At 38.2% G+C, this 15,082-nt stretch overlaps 1 protein-coding gene across 4 annotated transcripts in view; it reads right to left on the bottom strand.

The window, feature by feature from the left end:
• The window catches only part of AP-1-2beta (adaptor protein complex 1/2, beta subunit), a 49,696-nt gene extending 47,960 nt beyond the window's left edge, over positions 1-1,736 (bottom strand). For all 4 annotated transcript variants that reach the window (XM_053787040.2, XM_053787042.2, XM_053787041.2 and 1 more), the window contains exon 1: positions 1,577-1,736. The gene's annotated coding sequence lies outside the window, so the exon portion shown is untranslated. The remainder of the gene's footprint in view (positions 1-1,576) is intronic.
• Positions 1,737-15,082: the final 13,346 nt, after the last annotated feature.

Genomic DNA, 15,082 nt, shown 5'->3' with positions numbered 1-15,082 from the left:
TAGTATGATTACCTGCACATTAGTGAGATATAGTATGCAGTATACAAGGTCTTGCATTAAAACTTATTTTATCATAGGTCCTTAATCAAAATCCAGTGTAATTTGGAAAAGAAAAATATTTTTGTATATCACATGGGGGAAACACAGGGCTCAAACAGGGCCTGAGGAATGGGATGCAATCTGATTTGATCCGAGGAAAAGGAAGGACAAGTCCTATTCCTCGCATCAAGAGCCTCTCACTAGGAGGCAAAAGAAAATGTCCATAGTAACATCATTAACACTGAATTATTATTATAATCAAAAAGAAGTGCTAAGCCACAAGGACTATACAGGATTAACACTGAAAGGGAACTTCCACAACTACAATCAAGAAGTGCTACTTTGGGGTCATTATTATAATCATGGGGAAACGCTAAACCTGTAAGATTATACAGCGCATGCGGGGGGAGGGGGTGGAAGATATTCAGGCTAATTCAGGGAACTGAAGTACAGATCCAATTCCCTAGATCAAAAGCCCCTCACCAGCGTCAAGGAACCCCCCTGAAGAGGAACTTTGGGGTCACAACTCAGGATTCCCATTCCTTGGATCGAGAGCCTTCCACCAACATTAAGACACCTTCCCTGGGAACTAGATATAAGACTTGCTCAGGCATCTATATAAGCGAGTATATTTGTATTATTATTATTATTATAATCAATATTGCTAATATTGCTGCACTCTAACAGCACCTTTCAAGGCAGGTGAAATTGCCGACCTAGAAAATGTACAGAGAACTTTCACGGCGCGCATAACGGAGATAAAACACCTCAATTACTGGGAGCGCTTGAGGTTTCTAAACCTGTATTCCCTGGAACGCAGGAGGGAGAGATACATGATTATATACACCTGGAAAATCCTAGAGGGACTAGTACCGAACTTGCACACGAAAATCACTCACTACGAAAGCAAAAGACTTGGCAGACGATGCACCATCCCCCCAATGAAAAGCAGGGGTGTCACTAGCACGTTAAGAGACCATACAATAAGTGTCAGGGGCCCGAGACTGTTCAACTGCCTCCCAGCACACATAAGGGGGATTACCAACAGACCCCTGGCAGTCTTCAAGCTGGCACTGGACAAGCACCTAAAGTCAGTTCCTGATCAGCCGGGCTGTGGCTCGTACGTTGGTTTGCGTGCAGCCAGCAGCAACAGCCTGGTTGATCAGGCGCTGATCCACCAGGAGGCCTGGTCACAGACCGGGCCGCGGGGGCGTTGACCCCCGAAACTCTCTCCAGGTAAACTCCAGGCAAGGGGGAAGCGCTAAACCCGGAGGATTATACAGCGCCTGGGGGGGGGGATGTGGAAGGCATTCAGGCTTAATTCGGGGAACTGGAGCACAGATCCAATTCCCTAAATCAAGAGCCCCTCACCAACATCAAGGAACCTTCCTTGAGGGGAGTATATTTGTAGTCATTGAGAAAATATGACAGCAACTACTATTTTAAACATTTATAAAATGAGTGTTAAATTTTATCCAACGCCACAATAATCATCTCAATGAATTGAAATCGCTTTCTGGCACATTGCGTAACTGACCCTAAAGAGCACAGCAGGTTTCCAGGAAAGAAAATTGTAGAAATCCTGACGTAGTGTTAGTGAGTGTAGGAGACAGCAGGAACCTCCCATCGACCAGGTAGTTCACACCGCCCTCCACAGATGGCGTGCACCAACACTCTTAAATTCATTTATTTCTCCAACTTTACAATACAACTTTATTTCTTTTCTGCAAAGTGCATGCAATAAAAAAAATGTTAAGCACAAAAGAAAGCCATTAGCATGAGGTGCATTTCGGGCAGACTAATCCCATTGCTTGCAGACTATTTAAGAACTAGACATTGGTTATGGAGTAGGAATACTTAGGTTTATTGCAACTAAAATATTTGTTTAATTGTAAACTTGGTTTTAATTTGTAAAGTTGGTTTTAAATCTTCGAGTGAAAAAATTTCTTGGTCTCTCAGCTGTCAAATAACATATGGAATTAAGTGTTAAAATATATGTATATATAAACAAAATAAGTGATAATTATTAATATATTATGTTTTATAATATTTATATAAAATATTTCCCAGGTTGCCTTTTAGTTAAAGTAATGACACATTGATTTTTTAAAATGTAGGGCTAGACAACATGGGCCTGGACGACCACCTAAATCTTGCAAATATATCCCGACACACTGTCAAGCGCCTATATATAAGTATAGTAATTAAAAATATTCAATGAAAATATTTGAAATAGTCAAATGTCTATATTATGCATACCCATACTCATGGTGTGGGCGGTAGTCAAAAGATTATAGAGACACGTAATGGGTCCAGGAAGTGGGCTGCAGAGTTTTGTAAGCTGGACAAGTTACCGTGGTGATGAACTATTTACATGTTTTATCTGAATATAGTCTCATTGAGGATGCAGACATTAATTAAGTTACAATAAAGCTTATACGTGGTTTTGAATTGTTTATATTGCTTTATATTTTAGTAGAGTAGCTACGGTAGTGTAGCTAGACTTCACTGAAACAGCATCCAGGGTTCATCCCATAACAGGGTCCCAAATTATGACCGGCTCCTCAGACCATTAAAATCCTTACACTCAACCACAAATAACAGTGTGAGAACGGTTGTTGCGCCATACAAGCATCTAGTTTATTGAGCACACCATGCTCATCCTGGGTCTTTATCAGACCCCACTGGGCATTATTACACCGCTAGGTACACATAAGTACAATTATCATACATACTAACATGTGTAAATTACCAAGGATAGCCCCTCCCCCCAAAAAAAGAACTGACTTATTTCTGTTGGGGGTCTTGATATATATTATAGCACCATCAGACTGGTTTACGATAACAGCATTTCCCGTCCTTCCACTGTCTGGGTTAAAATAGCCATCAGTGTAGATTGTGGAAAATACTGTATATTTTCCGGAAATACGGTAATTTATAGATAAATAGATGCCCTATATTACTCAAGAAATTGTAATGACACGATTGCAAACAAACCATACCCCCGGCCGGGATTGAACCCGCGGTCAGAGTCTCAAAACTCCAGCCCGTCGCGTTAGCCACTAGGCCGGGGGTATGGTTTGTTTGCAATCGTTTGTGTGCAATTGTTTGTGTTCCCAGCGAGGGTAGAAACATTAGGCGTATTTTTTTACACCGGTTGTCTATGTTCACCCATCAGTAAAATAGGTACCTGAGATAATGATCTAATTTGTCCGAAATGTTCAGCATAACAAGGGGCTTTCTATATGTAGTATGTCATTGATGTCAGCTAGGCCTGTATACCTCGTACATGTACTTGTAGTAAATAAAGATATCATTATTATTATTATTATTATTATTATTATTATTATTATTATTATTATTATTATTATTAATTATAAGGTGCTGAGCATGATGTCCTGGCTAGTCAAGGGCCTTTCACTTTGATCACAGTTTCACTCAGGGACTGTTAGGTAAGACACATATGCAACAGTTAGGTATCTTTATTTTGAAACGTTTCGCCTACACAGTAGGCTTCTTCAGTCGAGTACAGAAGAGTTGATAGAAGCGGAAGAGACTTGAAGACGATGTAATCAGTCCATCACCCTTAAAGTTTTGAGGTGGTCAGTCCCTCAGTCTGGAGAAGAGCTTTGTTCCTGTCGGTATTTTATACCATTTCAACGTTCAATCAGGGACACCAGCGGGCAGGGTTCGATACGGTCTAAACTGTCAGTTGCCCTAAAGCCCCAACAAACACAGTGAACACTGAAGGTTTTAATATAATAACGGACATTTATATGAGTGGCATGTGCCACTGTATCATCCAAGGACATTGTCGCTGATAGCTCCTTTTATGATTTAGGTCCCTGTGAGCTTTAGGCTCTCCTTGGGTGATTTCCAGTACATTAAACATGCGTAGGATTAGCTTAGTTTGTTTGCCAGAACTTCATTTTGATTATAATAATAATAATGTACATACTTTAAAATTATTGTGTATATTTGAGCGTTAACTTGAAATAAAGTCATTGTCATTATCTGAAAACCCTAGAGTTTATTGTACATTGAAACGAAACCATTATCATTATTAGAAAACATTGACTTTTTTGGGTTATAATTAAATCAAAGCGCTAAACCTACAATTATTATTATTATTATTATTATTATTATTATAAAAAAAGAAGTGCTAAGCCACAAGAGGTATACAGCGCTGCAGGGCAGGAAGGAAGCGAGGGCATCAGGTGGCAAAAGGATGAGTAATAGGTTACGGATAACAGTGGGGCAGTGGATGGTGAAAGGGTAAAGGGCAGCAAGAGACTGAACTAGAAAGGGCTGAGGGGAGTGCGAAAGGTATCATCATCAGAGTTTGTAGAGTAAATCAGTCGTTGTCTAAACCTACAAGACATACCACTTTTTGGGGGGGTAATCCTAGGTAATTAAACTATGATAATTAAACTTTTGTGTACCTCCATTTAAAGAAACTAATCCCCAACTGCTTGATCTGTTTTGTCTCATTAATATGATATATTTAGTGATAAGTAAGTAAGTTTATTCAGGTATACACAAATACAGTTACATAGAATTATCATACATAGCAGCATATGTGTAGAGAACCTAAGATAACCCAAAAAAGTCAGACACAGTGACTTATTTCCATTGGGGTCCTTTTACCTTATTATTATAATATAAAGGTTATAATATTTTCTTATTCTATAATGAAGATAACATCTTGTTATTATACTAAAAAGACTATCTACTACATGAGGGTCATTAAGACTATCTACAATACGAGGACATGACAAAACAATGTATAGATTACCTAAAGAAACCTTTTCTTAAGATATGACAATTGTTAGCCTTATTTTCCAAGAAACCAAACAGTAGACAGCAGCATCATGCTGCTCTAATTAGAAAATTGTGGAATCAAAGGCCAGGTTCTCAAATACAGAAAGTCCTATCTAAAATTATAATAGTGGGTTGCTAGGTACACACTTCATATACATATACACAAATACAGTTACATAGATTATCATACATAGCAGTATATGTGTACAGAACCTAGGATAACCCAAAAAAGTCAAAGTGACTTTTTTCCATCGGGGTATTTTTAATACCTTATTATTATACTATAAAGGAGATAATATCTTATTATACTATATTATTATTATAATCAAAAAGAAGCGCTAAGCCACAAGGACTATACAGTTATTATACTATAAGGAGATATACTAGGAATAAGGTAAAAGAGTTATTTATATTTACATGTGTGTTAGCTAAAAAAAAAAAATCATTCTGCCTTTGTTGCTACATTCATTAGGTACCTTTTGGCTCTCTTCTTGAAGTGGTATGTGAGTAAGATATGCAACAGCAGTATCTTTACTGATGAGTGGAACAAACTCCCGTGTTACATTATTGAAGCTAAAATATTGTATTTTTTAAAAATAGGTTAGACAAATACATGAGTGGGTGTGAGGTGGACCTGACTGGATTGGGACCAGTAGGTGACTTGGGCTTGCCTAGCATGGGCCAGTAGGCCTGCTGCAGTGTTCCTTCTTTCTTTTGTTCTTATATACAGGGAATCATACCCATCATCCTGCATGTGTAACATAATAACATTATAGTAATTATTATAGTACAATGCAATATTAGTTACAATAACTGGTATTTTGGATTGAAAGCTTTTAATATTAATTACAGACTAGCCCTTATATACATATACAGTTTATGAAACTGACATTTCCATCCTTCCAGAGAATTTAAATTTATCAGGGTCCCTATTTCACTGTTCTATACCCACAGCTGTGAAAATACATTTTTGGCTTCCTTTTCTTAATTCATTATATTTCCTCAGACTTGTAGTTGAGCTATGGGTTTGCGAGGCCGTAGTCGTCACAGGGAGCTCAACACACTGACATGCTTAGTCATGGGCCTCACCGGATGGAAAACTACTGTTGAGTTGCACAACGATGCATTCGTCGCTGGGTTGATTACAGACGTTGATGTGTATGTTATATTCCTCAATTGTTGTTGAACACTTTCCCAAATAATGTTTTTAAAACAGTATAGAGACAGATTATTGTAATACTCGTGTGTAGTTAGTCTGCTAATTTTTGAAGTATGTACACATGCTGTAAAGTACATTTTTATAGACAAGCTATTGGACTGGCAGCCCAAATGTAAGCAATTATTGAATTCCTTTGCTAGACGTACCTCGGTAGTAGGTTGGTAGACAGCAACCACTCAGGGAGGTACTACTGTCCTGCCAAGTGAGTGTAAAACGAAAGCCTGTGATTGTTTTACATGATGGTAGGATTGCTGATGTCTTTTGTCTGTCTCATAAATATGCAAGATTACAGGTATGTCTTGCTACTTCTACTTACACTTAGGTCACACTACACATACATGTACACATTTATTTATACACACTCATCTGAGTTTTCTTTGATTTTATCTTAATAGTTCTTGGTCTTATTACTTTTCCTTTTATATCCATGGGGAAGTGGAATAAGAATCTTTCCTCCGTAAGCCATGTGTGTTGTAAAAGTCAACTAAAATGCCGGGAACAATAAGCTAGTAACCCCTTTTCCTGTAAAGATTACTAAAAAGAATAAGAAGAAAATTTGTCAAAGTGGGAAGTCTGAATGTGCATGGATGTTGTGCAGATGATAAGAAAGAGATGATTGTGGATGTTATGAATGAGAAGAAGCTGGATGTCCTGGCTTTAAGTGAAACAAAGCTGAAGGGGGTGGGAGAGTTTCAGTGGAGAGGAATAAATGGGATTAGGTCAGGGGTTTCAAATAGAGTTAGAGCTAAAGAAGGAGTAGCAATAATGTTGAAGGATAAGCTATGGCAGGAAAAGAGGGACTATAAATGTATTAATTCAAGGATTATGTGGAGTAAAATAAAGATTGGATGTGAAAAGTGGGTTATAATAAGTGTGTATGCACCTGGAGAAGAGAGAAGTGTAGAGGAGAGAGAGAGATTTTGGGAAATGTTGAGTGAATGCGTGGGGAGTTTTGAATCAAGTGTGAGAGTAATGGTGGTTGGGGATTTCAATGCTAAAGTGGGTAAAAATGTTATGGAGGGAGTAGTAGGTAAATTTGGGGTGCCAGGGGTAAATGTAAATGGGAAGCCTTTAATTGAGCTATGTGTAGAAAGAGATTTGGTAATAAGTAATACATATTTTATGAAAAAGAGGATAAATAAATATATACAACGTATGATGTAGCACGTAATGAAAGTAGTTTATTAGATTATGTATTGGTGGATAAAAGGTTGATGGGTAGGCTCCAGGATGTACATGTTCATAGAGGGGCAACTGATATATCGGATCATTATTTAGTTGTAGCTACAGTTAGAGTAAGAGGTAGATGGGAAAAGAGGAAGGTGGCAACAAGTAAGAGGGAAGTGAAAGTGAATAAACTAAGGGAGGAGGAAGTTCGGGTGAGATATAAGCGACTATTGGCAGAAAGGTGGGCTAGTGCAAAGATGAGTAGTGGGGGGGTTGAAGAGGGTTGGAATAGTTTTAAAAATGCAGTATTAGAATGTGGGGCAGAAGTTTGTGGTTATAGGAGGGTGGGGGCAGGAGGAAAGAGGAGTGATTGGTGGAATGATGAAGTAAAGGGTGTGATAAAAGAGAAAAAGGTAGCTTACGAGAGGTTTTTACAAAGCAGAAGTGTTATAAGAAGAGCAGAGTATATGGAGAGTAAAAGAAAGGTGAAGAGCGTGGTGAGAGAGTGCAAAAGGAGAGCAGATGAAAGAGTGGGAGAGGCACTGTCAAGAAATTTTAATGAAAATAAGAAAAAATTTTGGAGTGAGTTAAACAAGTTAAGAAAGCCTAGGGAAAGTATGGATTTGTCAGTTAAAAACAGAGTAGGGGAGTTAGTAGATGGGGAGAGGGAGGTATTAGGTAGATGGCGAGAATATTTTGAGGAACTTTTAAATGTTGAGGAAGAAAGGGAGGCGGTAATTACATGCACTAGCCAGGGAGGTATACCATCTTTTAGGAGTGAAGAAGAGCAGAATGTAAGTGTGGTGGAGGTACGTGAGGCATTACGTAGAATGAAAGGGGGTAAAGCAGCTGGAACTGATGGGATCATGACAGAAATGTTAAAAGCAGGGGGGGATATAGTGTTGGAGTGGTTGGTACTTTTGTTAATTAAATGTATGAGAGAGGGGAAGGTACCTAGGGATTGGCAGAGAGCATGTATAGTCCCTTTATATAAAGGGAAAGGGGACAAAAGAGATTGTAAAAATTATAGAGGAATAAGTTTACTGAGTATACGAGGAAAAGTATACGGTAGGGTTATAATTGAAAGAATTAGAGGTAAGACAGAATGTAGAATTGCGGGCGAGCAAGGAGGCTTCAGAGTGGGTAGGGGATGTGTAGATCAAGTGTTTACATTGAAGCATATATGTGAACAGTATTTAGATAAAGGTAGGGAAGTTTTTATTGCATTTATGGATTTAGAAAAGGCATATGATAGAGTGGATAGAGGAGCAATGTGGCAGATGTTGCAAGTATATGGAATAGGTGGTAAGTTACTAAATGCTGTAAAGAGCTTTTATGAGGATAGTGAGGCTCAGGTTAGGGTGTGTAGAAGAGAGGGAGAATACTTCCCGGTAAAAGTAGGTCTTAGACAGGGATGTGTAATGTCACCATGGTTGTTTAATATATTTATAGATGGGGTTGTAAAAGAAGTAAATGCTAGGGTGTTCGGGAGAGGGGTGGGATTAAATTATGGGGAATCAAATTCAAAATGGGAATTGACACAGTTACTTTTTGCTGATGATACTGTGCTTATGGGAGATTCTAAAGAAAAATTGCAAAGGTTAGTGGATGAGTTTGAGAATGTGTGTAAAGGTAGAAAGCTGAAAGTGAACATAGAAAAGAGTAAGGTGATGAGGGTATCAAATGATTTAGATAAAGAAAAATTGGATATCAAATTGGGGAGGAGGAGTATGGAAGAAGTGAATGTTTTCAGATACTTGGGAGTTGACGTGTCGGCGGATGGATTTATGAAGGATGAGGTTAATCATAGAATTGATGAGGGAAAAAAGGTGAGTGTGCATTGAGGTATATGTGGAGTCAAAAAACATTGTCTATGGAGGCAAAGAAGGGAATGTATGAAAGTATAGTAGTACCAACACTCTTATATGGATGTGAAGCTTGGGTGGTAAATGCAGCAGCGAGGAGACGGTTGGAGGCAGTGGAGATGTCCTGTCTAAGGGCAATGTGTGGTGTAAATATTATGCAGAAAATTCGGAGTGTGGAAATTAGGAGAAGGTGTGGAGTTAATAAAAGCATTAGTCAGAGGGCAGAAGAGGGGTTGTTGAGGTGGTTTGGTCATTTAGAGAGAATGGATCAAAGTAGAATGACATGGAAAGCATATAAATCTATAGGGGAAGGAAAGAGGGGTAGGGGTCGTCCTCGAAAGGGTTGGAAAGAGGGGGTAAAGGAGGTTTTGTGGGTGAGGGGCTTGGACTTCCAGCAAGCGTGCATGAGCGTGTTAGATAGGAGTGAATGGAGACGAATGATACTTGGGACCTGACGATCTGTTGGAGTGTGAGCAGGGTAATATTTAGTGAAGGGATTCAGGCAAACCGGTTATTTTCATATAGTCGGACTTGAGTCCTGGAAATGGGCAGTACAATGCCTGCACTTTAAAGGAGGGGTTTGGGATATTGGCAGTTTGGAGGGATATGTTGTGTATCTCTATACGTATATGCTTCTAAGCTGTTGTATTCTGAGCACCTCTGCAAAAGCAGTGATAATGTGTGAGTGTGGTGAAAGTGTTGAATGATGATGAAAGTATTTTCTTTTTGGGGATTTTCTTTCTTTTTTTGGGTCACCCTGCCTCGGTGGGAGACGACCGACTTGTTGAAAAAAAAAAAAAAAAAAATTCAGGGAAACCGGTTATTTTCATATAGTCGGACTTGAGTCCTGGAAACGGGAAGTACAATGCCTGCACTTTAAAGGAGGGGTTTGGGATATTGGCAGTTTGGAGGGATATGTTGTGTATCTTTATATGTGTATGCTTCTAAACTGTTGTATTCTGAGCACCTCTGCAAAAACAGTGATAATGTGCGAGTGTGGTGAAAGTGTTGAATGATGATGAAAGTATTTTCTTTTTGGGGATTTTCTTTCTTTTTTGGGTCACCCTGCCTCGGTGGGAGACGGCCGACTTGTTGAAAAAAAAAAAAAGACGTACCTCAGCTATTTATTTTCAATTTACATATTTTTGCCATGTCAGTATCCATTAACAGACTATTCAATACATGTCTTCTGACCCAGTGGACTCTTCTTTCAGTATATGACACATAAAGTGCTTAAATTTTTCCATTACAAAGAATAATTTTGTATTGTACTGTACCCAAAATGCTAGGCACAAAATTTTACTCTGGTTAAATTTGTATGCATATTGTACAGTTCATTACTGATGTTTTGCATATATTGTATCATGTACATTATTACTGTAATAGGCATTCAGTGGTAATGAGGCTTTTTAGCCTTGTTTGGTTCTTTATTTAGATAAGTCGTATATGAAGTTATGTATAGAGTATTATACATATAAGTACAGTAGAACCCCCATAGTCACTGATTCGGTATCTGCGGTTTCAGTTATCCACTGTTTACTGTGGCCCAAAAATACCTCTTTTAATTTTGCATAATAATGGTCCCAAAGCACAAAAGTAGAAAAGCTGGTAGTTCTTCAAAGCCTAAAAGAAGCCATGAAGTGCTTCCCATCAGTGTAAAAGTGATAATTCTCTACTTTTTGTACATAATTTATCAATTAAACTTTATAATAGGTATGTATACAACTTATATATATAGGTTTCGGTATCCATGGCAGGTCCTTGGAACATGTCCCCCACGGATACAGGGGTCTTACAGTAATCAAAATTGAATAATTTTATATATTACCTATATTCATTATAGATATACAAATGTGACATTCAATGATGACTTCACCTGGGTGCCTCAGATTTTTTTTATTTCATTGAGTTCCTCATGTTAATATGTACTGTAATAATGTATACTGAATTATTTTAACGTAGTACAATACCGTACAAATTTGGCAATTAATTTATAATAATTTTGTATTGTAATTCTTTTTTCTTATAAGATACATTTACAAAATTGACATGATGGCTTAATCTAAGATATCCTTTCATATGGTGTATACTTTATTCCTTAAATTTTTGCCCCTTATGTACACTGTAATGTTACTTTTGCCATAATTTTTCTATGGTCATACTCTTGATTGCCTTGTGCTGCCCTATTGGATTTCTGATACTTTTTCGAATATAGAAAGTAATAAGATGGGTTCTTATTTTTATACAAAAGACTACTGATTGATTTTTGCCATAGGTGTTAAATACATTATTCTTTTATATGACCTAATGGAATGGCTGAGGATTGTTACTTGGGTTGGCTCATCATTAATTGTCATCATTTGTTTAGCTCCAAGATTTGTTTATACATATATTTTAGCAAATCCAGCTCTCTCTTCAATGCTATTTCCAAAATTTCATCATATTACTGTGAACGCAAACACTTTCCTTGTTTGTTTGTCTAAGCATTATTTATTGTAACCAATTTTGGTTCTTTGACAGATCCATTTAGCCAGGATTCTAAAACAAGAGATTACAGCAGTTTTTATTTTATATGCTTGCATTTTCATTTCTAACAGCTCTTGCAAGATTAATTTGGCACTTACATATTAAATGTAGACTCCTGCATTTAAAGCACTAAAATTCATCACTGTCGAAGGGTTTGTATGGTATCACAAGGTTCAAGGGTACTTCTTCCAGCTCAGTATTGTTAAATGGTAATAAAGTTAGTGTGCATATACATATTAGAAAAAAAGTGGAGGAGGGATGAGGGTGGCCTTACTGTTATGCACAAGGCCAACATTGTCGAAGTACCACACTTGGCTCCACTTTGAGGACAGTGAGCAGCAAGCTTCTGTACCACAAGACGGGCAGAAAGCAGCAACTTAACTCTGGCTGTACCCTTCTCCAGAACATCATTTCATCTGTGATCATTTATCCCCAGGATGACTCAAGTCTGGAACACATTCGTAGAGCATTATGATGTCAACGAGATAAAGTCAGTTGATCAAGTGAAAATGCTGGCCCACAGATGGCTCCAACTTCTTCCTGTTCCCTACTTCTATGTTTCATAACAATAAATATGCTTTTATATGAGCTGATGTGGGTAACAGCTCTTAGCTTGTCAGTAAAGTTAGGAATCTTTAACTTGTAAATAGCTTGTCAATAAAGCTAGGGATCCTTAACCTAACCTTGTCAAACCCTGTGTAAAAAAAAAAAAAAAAAAAAGGATAAGTACATAATACCGTACATCAGTTATGTATCATATTTTTGTTTTGTAATGGCATAAATATTTCCCATCTTTGTTCTACATGCAGGTATAATAATACAATACTATAGAACAGTATTGTAATACAAAATAGATGCTGCACATTAAATTACCATTCAAGACAAAAAATGGTTTGTATAAATCATCACAAAGCATTTCGTTACCTTTGCAGGAAAATGAACATGGAAATGACAAATGCAAGATACACTGATGGAAATGGAAAAACCGTGATTTTAGAAAATTTTCATGTCATGGGCAGAAAGATTCGCTATGTACACATACCTGATACGGTACGTACTAGTTTTCAAGTTTAAAAAATGATGCGTAAATTATGTTGTCTCTCAAATGCAAGCAGCCTCTTGACAATGTGTTTAGTTTATGCAAGTAATTTTGCATGGAAATAATGTCCTTTGTTAGATATGATGCCCTTCCACTACTATATATACACCTGATTGTTGTGTGACCCTCTTGAGGTTATTATAATCAGGGGAGAAGCACTAAACCTGTAAAGGTTATACAGCATATAGGAAATAGGGAGGCAGTCAGGTTTGACCCAAGGATAGGCCTACTGCCTTAGATCAAGAACCTTTTACTGGCATCAAGGCACCTCCATTAGAGGATACATATGTGGCTTAGTGCTTCTTTTTTATTATAACAATAATAATAATAGAGGATGGGTCTATGAAAGATGAGGTGAATCATAGAATTGATGAGGGAAAAAGAGTGAGTGGTGCACTTAGGAGTCTGTGGAGACAGAGAACTTTGTCCTTGGAGGCAAAGAGGGGAATGTATGAGAGTATAGTTTTACCAACGCTCTTATATGGGTGTGAAGCATGGGTGATGAATGTTGCAGCGAGGAGAAGGCTGGAGGCAGTGGAGATGTCATGTCTGAGGGCAATGTGTGGTGTGAATATAATGCAGAGAATTCGTAGTTTGGAAGTTAGGAGGAGGTGCGGGATTACCAAAACTGTTGTCCAGAGGGCTGAGGAAGGGTTGTTGAGGTGGTTCGGACATGTAGAGAGAATGGAGCGAAACAGAATAACTTCAAGAGTGTATCAGTCTGTAGTGGAAGGAAGGCGGGGTAGGGGTCGGCCTAGGAAGGGTTGGAGGGAGGGGGTAAAGGAGGTTTTGTGTGCGAGGGGCTTGGACTTCCAGCAGGCATGCGTGAGCGTGTTTGATAGGAGTGAATGGAGACAAATGGTTTTTAATACTTGACGTGCTGTTGGAGTGTGAGCAAAGTAACATTTATGAAGGGATTCAGGGAAACCGGCAGGCCGGACTTGAGTCCTGGAGATGGGAAGTACAGTGCCTGCACTCTGAAGGAGGGGTGTTAATGTTGCAGTTTAAAAACTGTAGTGTAAAGCACCCTTCTGGCAAGACAGTGATGGAGTGAATGATGGTGAAAGCTTTTCTTTTTCGGGCCACCCTGCCTTGGTGGGAATCAGCCAGTGTGATAATAAAAAATAAAAAAAACATAAAAATTAGTGAAAAAATTTATGGATCACAGTGTGCAACATTACTCAAGTTAGAGAATGAATTCATAAAGAATACTGGCAATTAAAATAAAATATTTTATTCAAAGAAAATATTTAAGCCACAGTGGTAATAGGGAAGGCATAACTCTAATTTCGCTGCATCAAGCCTTTCATCAGCATTTAGATAGTCCCCTTTGAAGGACCCAACATGTAAACAGCTTTTGGGAAGACATGTAACTGAAACAAAAATGTCTTCTTTTCATATGGTAACTGAAAGACCAATTAAGAATATTCCATTTATTATTTATATATTCTTCCTTCTTTTTCCACAGGGATTTTCACCATTGCAGTACATTATTGGTACACATCTCTTAATGTCCTATCTATAACAATTCACATTGTTTTTTTAGCTCTTCTCTCTTATTTCTTTGCCTGGGACTTTCAGCAGTTCTTAATATTAGTCTGCTGCCTATAGAATCCTCTATTGCCAGAACATTAATTAGGTCTGGCTATTAACTGGATGAGTGAGCACAGAGTGGCCCTCACCTATTATTTTGTTCTTACTACAGCAGCAATCTCCCTACAAGATAGGGTGACTCCCTCAAAATAAGAAACACACCATTATTCATTCAGTAACTGCCTTATTGTTAGTGTAGAGAAATCACAGTTCAAATGACCATCTGAAGTGCAGGCAGTGTACTTGCCACCTTCAAGACTCAAGACCAGCTAAACAGTTTCCCTGAATCCCTTCATAAATGTTACTTATCTTTCTGCTCGTACTCCAACAGCATATCAGGCCATAAAAACCACTTGTCTCCACTCGCTCCAATCTAACATACATAAGTCTCTGAATGCTCAAGCCCCTTGCACTCAAAACCTTCTTTACCCTCCTCCTTTCAACCTTTCCTGGGATAACCCTTAACATTACTTCCGCCCAGCCCAAACCACCTTAATAACCCTTCCTCTGCCTTCTGAATTATACCTTTTGTAACCCTCACACCCTAACCTAACCTAACCATGTCACATATTGCTCTCGAATATCACATCTTTACTGCCACTTGCCGTCTTGTTACAACGTTAATGCCTGTACCTCATTATAAAAATGTTGCTATAATACCACTATACGCTGGTACATTTCCATTTTTACCTCCATAAATATACTTTCCACAGATGTCTTCTCAACATACTACCCAACTTTTTACCCCCCCCC

Source organism: Cherax quadricarinatus, chromosome 48 (genome assembly GCF_038502225.1).
Source record: "Cherax quadricarinatus isolate ZL_2023a chromosome 48, ASM3850222v1, whole genome shotgun sequence".
Classification (NCBI taxonomy): Eukaryota; Metazoa; Arthropoda; class Malacostraca; order Decapoda; family Parastacidae; genus Cherax; species Cherax quadricarinatus.
This window is presented reverse-complemented; position numbering and strand designations above follow the sequence as displayed.